The following is a 10,860-nucleotide window of genomic DNA, read 5'->3' on the forward strand; positions in this document are numbered from 1 at the left end:
GACAAGTTGCCACCTCATCGCAGGGCCAACACAGATAGAAAGTCATTCTGCCTTAAACCAGGGATGTCCAAAGTGCGGCCCGGGGGCCATTTGCGGTCCGAAGCTAAACCGGCCCGCCACACATTTTGGAAATGCTATTGCAAAAATAAATAAAAAACATTAGAAATATTGGAATGAGAAATCTAATGAGGAAAAAGTTGCAGTATTGACACAAAGCTGCCATGCAGGCTGTTTTTTTTTTCTTCTGTATTTATTTTACCATGTACAAAACATCTTTACCATCTTTAAATGTAAATGTCAAGCAGGTCCCTTCATATCAGGAACACCTAACCTGTTTGGTCACCTGGCAGGTACAATCAGAGGGGAAACTATCAGCAATCAAACCTGCTGGTGTTGTCATGCAGGTGTGGCCTTGGATTCCTTGTCTTCATGAATGTCAAAGGGCCAGGTAAGGACGGCACCGGCTTTTATTTTGGAAGTGGAACTCCCTTTAGTCGCTGCACATGGATGTGTGTGTGCAAAAGAGAAGAAAAAGGCAAAAAATAGGGCCAAATGTGGAAAAATGTTGAAAGTGGCCAAAAATCCCTCCCCGGGAGGGAGTTCTGCATTGACAAAAATGTCAAAAAATACCCCCGGGATGATTCACAGGCGCCCCGGTGAAAAAAAAGGCAAAAAGAGGCCAAAATGTGGAAAAATGCCATAAATCGTCAAAAATCCCTCCCAGGGAGGGAGTTCCACAATGAGAAATGTGTCAAGAAATACCCTCGGGATGACTAACAGGCGACCCAGGAAGCAAAAGGCAAAAACTGACCAAAATGTGGAAAAATGCCATGAATGGTCAAAAATCCCTCCCAGGAAGGGCGTTCCACAATGAGAAAAGTGTCAAAAATACCACCGGGATGACTCACAGGCGACCTGGGAAGAAAAAAGCAAAAACAGGTCAAAATGTGGAAAAATGCTGAAAATGGTTAAAAATGTCAAAATTACTCCCGGAATGACTCACAGGCGACCCAAGAAAAAAAAGGTAAAAAAAGGCCAAAATAGAAAAATGCCGAAAATTGTCAAAAATCCCTCCCCGGGAGTGAGTTCCACAAGTCAAGGGAAGAGCCAAAATGAGAAAAATGTCAAAAAATACATGACTTACAGGCGACCCAGGAAGAAAAGGGAAAAAACAGGCCAAAATGTGGATGAATGCCATACATGGTCAAAAATCCCTCACAGGAAGGGAGTTCCACAATGAGAAAAGTGTCAAAAATACCGCCGGGATGACTCACAGGCGACCCGGGAAGAAAAGAGGAAAAATCTGGTCAAAATGTAGAAAAATGCTGAAAATGGTTAAAAATGTCAAAATTACTCCCGGAATGACTCACAGGCGACTCGGGAAGAAAAAGGTAAAAACAGGCCAAAATAGAAAAATGCCGAAAATGGTCAAAAATCCCTCCCCGGGAGTGAGTTCCACAAGTCAAGGGAAGAGCCAAAATGAGAAAAATGTCAAAAAATACATGACTTACAGGCAACCCAGGAAGAAAAGGGCAAAAAACAGGCCAAAATGTGGATGAATGCCATACATGGTCAAAAATCCCTCACAGGAAGGGAGTTCCACAATGAGAAAAGTGTCAAAAATACCGCCGGGATGACTCACAGGCGACCCGGGAAGAAAAGAGCAAAAACAGGTCAAAATGTAGAAAAATGCTGAAAATGGTTAAAAATGTCAAAAATTACTCCCGGAATGACTCACAGGCGGCCCGGGAAGAAAAAGGTAAAAACAGGCCAAAATAGAAACGAAAATGGTCAAAAATCCCTCCCCGGGAGAGAGTTCCTCAAGTCAAGGGAAGAGCCAAAATGAGAAAAATGTCAAAAATCCATGACTCACAGGCGACCCAGGAAGAAAAAGGCAAAAACTGACTAAAATGTGGAAAAATGCCTTGAATGGTCCAAAAACCCTCCCAGGAAGGGAGTTCCACCATGAGAAAAGTGTCAAAAATACAGCCGGGATGACTCACAGGCGACCAGGGAAGAAAAAAAGCAAAAAAAGGTCAAAATGTAGAAAAATGATGAATATGGTTAAAAATGTCAAAATTACTCCCGGAATGACTCACAGACGACCCGGGAAGAAAAAGGTAAACACAGGCCAAAATAGAAAAATGCCGAAAATGGTAAAAAATCCCTCCCCGGGAGTGAGTTCCACAAGTCAAGGGAAGAGCCAAAATGAGAAAAATGTAAAAAAATACATGACTTACAGGCGACCCAGGAAGAAAAGGGCAAAAACAGGCCGAAATGTGGATGAATGCCATACATGGTCAAAAATCCCTCACAGGAAGGGAGTTCCACAATGACAAAAGTGTCAAAAATACCGCCGGGATGACTCACAGGCGACCCGGGAAGAAGAGAGCAAAAACAGGTCAAAATGTAGAAAAATGCTGAAAATGGTTTAAAATGGCAAAATTACTCCCGGTATGACTCACAGGCGACCCAGGAAGAAAAAGATAAAAAACAGGCCAAAATAGAAACGAAAATGGTCAAAAATCCCTCCCCGGGAGTGAGTTCCACAAGTCAAGGGAAGAGCCAAAATGAGAAAAATGTCAAAAATCTATGACTCACAGGCGACCCAGGAAGAAAAAGGCAAAAACTGACTAAAATGTGGAAAAATGCCTTGAATGGTCCAAAAACCCTCCCAGGAAGGGAGTTCCACCATGAGAAAAGTGTCAAAAATACCGCCGGGATGACTCACAGGCGACCAGGGAAGAAAAAAGCAAAAACAGGTCAAAATGTGGAAAAATGCTGAAAATGGTTAAAAATGTCAAAATTACTCCCGGAATGACTCACAGGCGACCCGGGAAGAAAAAGGTAAAAACAGGCCAAAATAGAAACGAAAATGGTCAAAAATCCCTCCCCGGCAGAGAGTTCCACAAGTCAAGGGAAGAGCCAAAATGAAAAAAATGTCAAAAAATACATGACTTACAGGCGATCCAGGAAGAAAAGGGCAAAAACAGGCCAAAATGTGGATGAATGCCATACATGGTCAAAAATCCCTCACAGGAAGGGAGTTCCACAATGAGAAAAGTGTCAAAAATACCGCCGGGATGATCCACAGGCGACCCGGGAAGAAAAAAGCAAAAACAGGTCAAAATGTGGAAAAATGCTGAAAATGGTTAAAAATGTCAAAATTACTCCCGGAATGACTCACAGGCGACCCGGGAAGAAAAAGGTAAAAACAGGCCAAAATAGAAAAATGCCGAAAATTGTCAAAAATCCCTCCCCGGGAGTGAGTTCCACAAGTCAAGGGAAGAGCCAAAATGAGAAAAATGTCAAAAAATACATGACTTACAGGCGACCCAGGAAGAAAAGGGAAAAAACAGGCCAAAATGTGGATGAATGCCATACATGGTCAAAAATCCCTCACAGGAAGGGAGTTCCACAATGAGAAAAGTGTCAAAAATACCGCCGGGATGACTCACAGGCGACCCGGGAAGAAGAGAGCAAAAACAGGTCAAAATGTAGAAAAATGCTGAAAATGGTTTAAAATGTCAAAATTACTCCCGGAATGACTCACAGGCGACCCGGGAAGAAAAAGGTAAAAACAGGCCAAAATAGAAACGAAAATGGTCAAAAATCCCTCCCCGGGAGAGAGTTCCTCAAGTCAAGGGAAGAGCCAAAATGAGAAAAATGTCAAAAATCCGTGACTCACAGGCGACCCAGGAAGAAAAAGGCAAAAACTGACCAAAATGTGGAAAAATGCCAAGAATGGTCAAAAATCCCTCCCAGGAAGGGAGTTCAACCATGAGAAAAGTGTCAAAAATACAGCCGGGATGACTCACAGGCGACCAGGGAAGAAAAAAGCAAAAAAAGGTCAAAATGTGGAAGAATGATGAATATAGTTAAAAATGTCAAAATTACTCCCGGAATGACTCACAGACGACCCGGGAAGAAAAAGGTAAACACAGGCCAAAATAGAAAAATGCCGAAAATGGTAAAAAATCCCTCCCCGGGAGTGAGTTCCACAAGTCAAGGGAAGAGCCAAAATGAGAAAAATGTCAAAAAATACATGACTTACAGGCGACCCAGGAAGAAAAAGGCAAAAACAGGCTAAAGTGTGGAAACATGCTAGAAATGGTCAAAATGAGAAAAACTTCAAAAATATCCCCGAGATGACTGGCAGGCAACCCAGGAAGAAAAAGGCAAAAACAGGCTAAAATGTGGAAAAATGCTGAAAATGGTCAAAATGAAAAACATTTCAAAAATACCCCTGGGATGACTCACAGCCGACCCGGGAAGAAAAAGGCAAAAACAGGCCATAATGGAAAAATGCAGAACATGGTCAAAAATCCCTCCCTGGGAGTGAGTTCCACAAGTCCCGAGAAGAACCAAAATGAAAAAAATGTCAAAAATACATGACTTGCAGGCGACCCAGGAAGAAAAAGGCAAACACAGGCTGAAGTGTGGAAAATGCTGAAAATGGTTAAAATGAAAAAAACTTGAAAAATACCCCCGAGATGACTCGCAGTCGACCCGGCAAGAAAAAGGCACAAACAGGCAAAAATAGGGAAAAATGCTAAAAACGGTCAAAATACGAACAATTTCAAAAACACCCCCAGGAGGACTCACAGCCGACCCGGGAAAAAAAAGGCAAAAACAGGCTGAAGTGTGGAAAAATGCAGAAAATGGTAAAAATGAGAAAAGTGTCAGAAATACCCCAAGATAACTCACAGGCGACCCGGGAAGAAAAAGGCAAAAACAGGCCAAAATGGAAAAATGACAAAAATGGTCAAAAATCCCTCCCCGGGAGTGATTTCCACAAGTCCCAGGGAGAGCCAAAATAATAAGACCCGGGACGAAAAAGGCAAAAACAGTCCAAAATGTGGAAAAATTCAGAAAATTGTAAACATTTACAATAAGCCAAAAGTACCCCTGAGATAATCACAGGCAACCTGGGAAGAAAAAGGCAAGAACAGGCCAAAATGTGCAAAAATGCTGGAAATGGTCAAAATGAGAAAAATGTCAAAAATACCCATGGGATGACTAACAGGCGTCGTGGAAAGAACAAGGCAAAAACAGGCAGAATTGTGGAAAAATGCCAAAAATGGTCAAAAGCTGGGATAGGCTCCAGCACCCCATGCTACCCCGAATGGGACAAGCGGTAAAAAAATGGATGGAAGGATGGATGGATGGATGGTCAAAATGAAAAAAAATACCCCCGGATGACTCTCAGTCACCCCGTGAAGAAAAAGGCAAAAATAGGCAAATATTTAGCCTTTTTATCATGCGACCCTTGGTGAGAAGGTTTGGACACCATAATAACCCTACAACGCCCAATGTATCATAAGTGATACGTACGTTCCGGAGCCCTTTTCATTATCAGTTTTAACCCTATTAGATCAGATGCATTTTTGTTACAGACACGTCAGCATTACCAGGTCATCAATTGATGCAATGTAAAATTACTTAACATTTCATAATATATTTCAGGGTAAAACTGTGTTGAAAATATGCGTATCAAATTTGAGACAGCAGGTAAAAAAAGTTAATGTGACAAAACATTTGTCAATTGATATTTTATCGCATTTCATGCAGTATAAATATCAAGCAATAGTCTTTAGATTTTTCAAATGAACACATTTGAAGTTTACATGACACAATGTGCTATATTTAGAGGCAAAATATACACATCCAGTTTGCTGTGTTACTTTTTGGCGAACAGTCGGTTTGTGAGATAGTTTTCTGTTTTTTTATGAGAGAGAAAAAAATAACAATCAAAAATATGTTGACTTTTTGTACGATTTTTTGGGATGGCAAATTATTATAAACCCAAGAATTAAAAGAATAACATTAAAGATGTTTTGAAAATGATAAAGAAAGTGTATTTAAGTGACCTGGAGATAATGATGATGACGACTATAATTATGTTTAGATATTTCTGTGTATCGCATTATGTTTATAAATAATGTTTGTGACTGGCTGTGTCAAATATGATACACATTGAAAATAGTCAGCAGGATTGCAGGTAAGAATTGTTTTTAATATCATAAAACAAAAGAACACTGACACAAAATGGAAAAATAAAGCGCGTGCTTACGCACAGGAAGCTAAAGCTAAAACTTAGCATGAGACAAAAGAACAAACAAAAGACGTGCCGAGCGGACGCGAAGCTAAGGCGGAACGTAGCACAAAGGAATCTCTAAAACATGGGAACTTACGTAAATGTTGCATTTAGCAAACAATGAGCCGAGGACGAACTGAGGAATCAGGTGGGCTTAAATACACAAATAATAATCAGAAACAGGTGTGTGACAGGAGCCCGTGAGGAGGAGCACATTACGTTGCCATGGTGATTAAAAAAAACCAGGAAGTGCTTAAACGCAAAAAATCGTCCGAGTCCCGAACTAAACATGAACAAAGACATATAAACGACAAAAAAATAAACGAGCCACATAGCGGATCGTGACACTCACACTGTCGTGCGGGTTCCATGGACCAGCAAGGAAGGACATTCTTGATCAGGTTTGACTTGCTTTATTTTTCAATCAAGCTAGTCTGCAGGTCGGGTCTTTTTTCAGCTCCTCCTCCACTGCTCGTTCTTCGGTTGCTTCTCAGCCGCCCCCCGTCGTCGTCTTCTGCGTCTTGCTCTCCGTCTCTCGTGCGCTGCATGTGCTGACCCCGTTCTCTCCTCCTTCTCCCCTTTTATACATCAGGAGGAGATATGTTAATCGTGTCCGGGTGCGCAATCCACACACCTGATCTCGTTTGCAAGACAACTTGGAATATGCGTGACACACAAAACGTGCGCGCCGTTTATTCAACCAAAGACAAGAATAATCTTCCTCAAAATGGCGGTCACAACAAACCCCCCACCTTTGGGTAAATCTTTCGACGGTCACATCAAGGGGCCGCGGCAAATGACTCACTGCCTATATGAGTGGTAAACAAGCACAACCTTGTTGTGTGCACACAATAGAAGGATGGCAGTGAATGATGACCACAGGTGTGGTGGATTATGTCCTTAAAGCAGCCGCTACGGTATCAACTTTTCACCTTTTTCTCATTTCATTATGTATTTTTGCACTTTTTTATTATTGTTTTCTACCCCTGTAGTAATAAATATTAGCACACTTTGCCACCTGTTAGGAATAACCCAACATTGTATTTAGCATAACTCAGCTTTTGTGTTAAATAAATTCAACCCAATAGTTGGGTTATGAATCAACTAATATTGAGTTAGTATAACCCAACTTTTGGGTTAAACAATTCAACCCAATTGTTGGGTTTGGAATAACCCAACATTGTATTTAGCATAACTCAGCTTTTGTGTTAAATGAATTCAACCCAATAGTTTGGTTATGAATCAACCAATATTGAGTTAGTATAACTCAACTTTTGGGTTAAACAATTTTAACCCAATTCTTGGGTTTGGAATAACCCAACATTGTAGTGAGCATAATTCAGCTTTTGTGTTAAGTAAATTCAACCCAATAGTTGGGTTATGTATCAACCAACATTCAGTTAGCATAACTCCACTTTTGTGTTAAATAAATTCAACCCAATATTTGGGTTTGGAATAACCCAACAATGTAGTGAGCATAACTCAACTTTTGGTTTAAAAAATTAAACCCCTGTGTCGGGTTATGTATCAACCAACATTGCGTTAGCATAATCAACTTTTGGGTTAATCAATTCAACCCAATAGTTGGGTTTGGAATAACCCAACAATGTAGTGAGCATAGAGCCGCCTTTGTGTTAAATAAATTCAACCCAATTGTTGGGTTTGGGATAACCCAACATTGTGTTAGCATAACTCAACTTTTGGGATGAAAAATTCAACCCAATCATCGGGTTTGGAATAACCCAACAATGTACTGAGCATTACTCAACTTTTGGTTTAAAAAATTCAACCCATTAGTCGGGTTATGTATCAACCAACATTGCGTTAGCATATTCAACTTTTGGGTTAAACAATTCAACCCAATAGTTGGGTTATGTATCAACCAACATTCAGTTAGCATCACTCAACTTTTGTGTTAAATAAATTCAACCCAATAGTTGGGTTTGGGATAACCCAAGATTGAGTTAGCATAACTCAACTTTTGAGTTGAATAATTCAACCCATTATTTGGGTTTGGAATAACCCAACAATGTAGTAAGCATTACTCAACTTTTGGTTTAAAGAATTCAACCCATTAGTCGGGTTATGTGTCAACCCACATTGCGTTAGCATAATCAACTTTTGATCTGAACAAATCAAACCAATAGTTGGGTTTGGAATAACCCAACAATGTAGTGAGCATTGAGCCGCTTTTGGTTTAAAAAATTCAATCGGGTTATGTATCAACCAACATTGCGTTAGCATAATGAACTTTTGGGTTAAGTAAATTCAACCCAATAGTTGGGTTATGTATCAACAAACATTCAGTTAGCATAACTCAACTTTTGCGTAAAATAAATTCAACCCAATAGTTGGGTTTGGGATAACCCAAGATTGAGTTAGCATAACTCAACTTTTGGGTTGAATAATTCACCCCAATATTTGGGTTTGGAATAACCCAACAATGTAGTGAGCATAACTCAACTTTTGGTTTAAAAAATTCAACCCATTAGTCGGGTTATGTATCAACCAACATTGCATTAGCATAATGAACTTTTGGGTTTAGTAAATTCAACCCAATAGTTGGGTTATGTATCAACCAACATTCAACCCATTGGTCGGGTTATGTATCAACCAACATTGCGTTAGCATAATCAACTTTTGATCTAAACAAATCAACCCAATAGTTGGGTTTGGAATAACCCAACAATGTAGTGAGCATTGAGCCACTTTTGGTTTAAAAAATTCAACCCATTAGTCGGGTTATGTATCAACCAACATTCAGTTAGCATAACTCCACTTTTGTGTTAAATAAATTCAACCCAATAGTTGGGTTTGGGATAACCCAACATTGAGTTAGCATAACTCAACTTTTGGGTTGAATAATTCAACCCATTATTTGGGTTTGGAATAACCCAACAATGTAGTGAGCATTACTCAACTTTTGGTTTAAAAAATTCAACCCATTAGTCGGGTTGTGTATCAACCAACATTGCGTTAGCATAATCAACTTTTGATCTAAACAAATCAACCCAATATTTGGGTTTGGGATAACCCAACAATGTAGTGAGCATTGAGCCGCTTTTGTGTTAAATAAATTCAACCCAATTGTTGGGTTATGTGTCAACCCACATTGAGTTAGCATAGCTCAACTTTTGGTTTAAAAAATTCAACCCATTAGTCGGGTTATGTATCAACCAACATTGCGTTAGCATAATCAACTTTTGGGTTAAACAATTCAACCCAATAGTTGGGTTATGTATCAACCCACATTGCATAGCTCAACTTTTGGTTTAAAAAATTCAACCCATTAGTCGGGTTATGTATCAACCAACATTCAGTTAGCATAACTCAACTTTTGTGTTAAATAAATTCAACCCAATAGTTGGGTTTGGGATAACCCAAGATTGAGTTAGCATAACTCAACTTTCGGGTTGAATGATTCAACCCATTATTTGGGTTTGGAATAACCCAACAATGTAGTGAGCATTACTCAACTTTTGGTTTAAAAAATTCAACCCATTAGTCGGGTTATGTATCAACCAACATTGCGTTAGCATAATCAACTTTTGATCCAAACAAATCAACCCAATAGTTGGGTTTGGAATAACCCAACAATGTAGTGAGCATAGAGCCGCTTTTGTGTTAAATAAATTCAACCCAATTGTTGGGTTATGTATCAACCCACATTGAGTTAACATAGCTCAACTTTTGGGTTGAACAATTCAACCCAATAGTTGGGTTTGGAATAACCCAACAATGTAGTGAGCATTGAGCCACTTTTGGTTTAAAAAATTCAACCCATTAGTCGGGTTATGTGTCAACCCACATTGAGTTAGCATAGCTCAACTTTCGGGTTGAATAATTCAACCCAATATTTGGGTTTGGAATAACCCAACAATGTAGTGAGCATAACTCAACTTTTGGTTTAAAACATTCAACCCATTAGTCGGGTTGTGTATCAACCAACATTGCGTTAGCATAATCAACTTTTGGGTTAAACAATTCAACCCAATAGTTGGGTTTGGAATAACCCAACAAAGTAGTTAGCATAGAGCCGCTTTAGTGTTAAAAAATTCAACCCAATAGTTGGTGTGGAGAGGCGGAGCCAACGGGCCGACGGCCCCCTGCCCTGCCCAAGATGGTGGCAAGGAGGCGGCAAGGAGGCGGAGGATGCGGTGGAGCGGAGAGGCGGGGCTTGCTAGGAGCAATGCCTCCACAATCTAAATCAGGTGCGTGGCACACACACCTGCACACAATTAACTCATCTCGTCCTGCTGTATAAAAGGGGAGAAGGAGGAGAGATCAGGGAAGGAGTTGGAGTGTCCGCAGCAGATGCAGTGCGTGAAGAGAAAGAGCGACAGAAAGCAGACGACGACAACGACGACGACAACGACGACAGCGGCTGAAAAGCGACCGGCGACCGAGCAGTGGAGGAAGGAGTGGAAAAGCGATCCAAACTGCAGCCTAGCTTTATTGCAAAATAAAGAAGTCAAACCTGCTAAAGAGATGTCCTTCCTTGGTGGTTTGCTGAACCCGAGCGACGACAGTAAGAGACTGTCACAGTTGGGTTATGTATCAACCCACATTGAGTTAGCATGTCTCAACATTTGGGTTGAATAATTCAACCCAATATTTGGGTTTGGAATAACCCAACATTGTAGCAATACGAAGGTCCTGCAGTCCTGCAGTTTTTGGGTTAAATAAATTCAACCCAATAGTTGGGTTATGAATCAACCAACATTGATTTAGCATAACCCAACTTTTGGTTTAAACGATTCAAC

The sequence above is a fragment of the Nerophis ophidion genome, linkage group LG15 (assembly GCF_033978795.1).
Source record: "Nerophis ophidion isolate RoL-2023_Sa linkage group LG15, RoL_Noph_v1.0, whole genome shotgun sequence".
NCBI classification, from domain to species: Eukaryota; Metazoa; Chordata; class Actinopteri; order Syngnathiformes; family Syngnathidae; genus Nerophis; species Nerophis ophidion.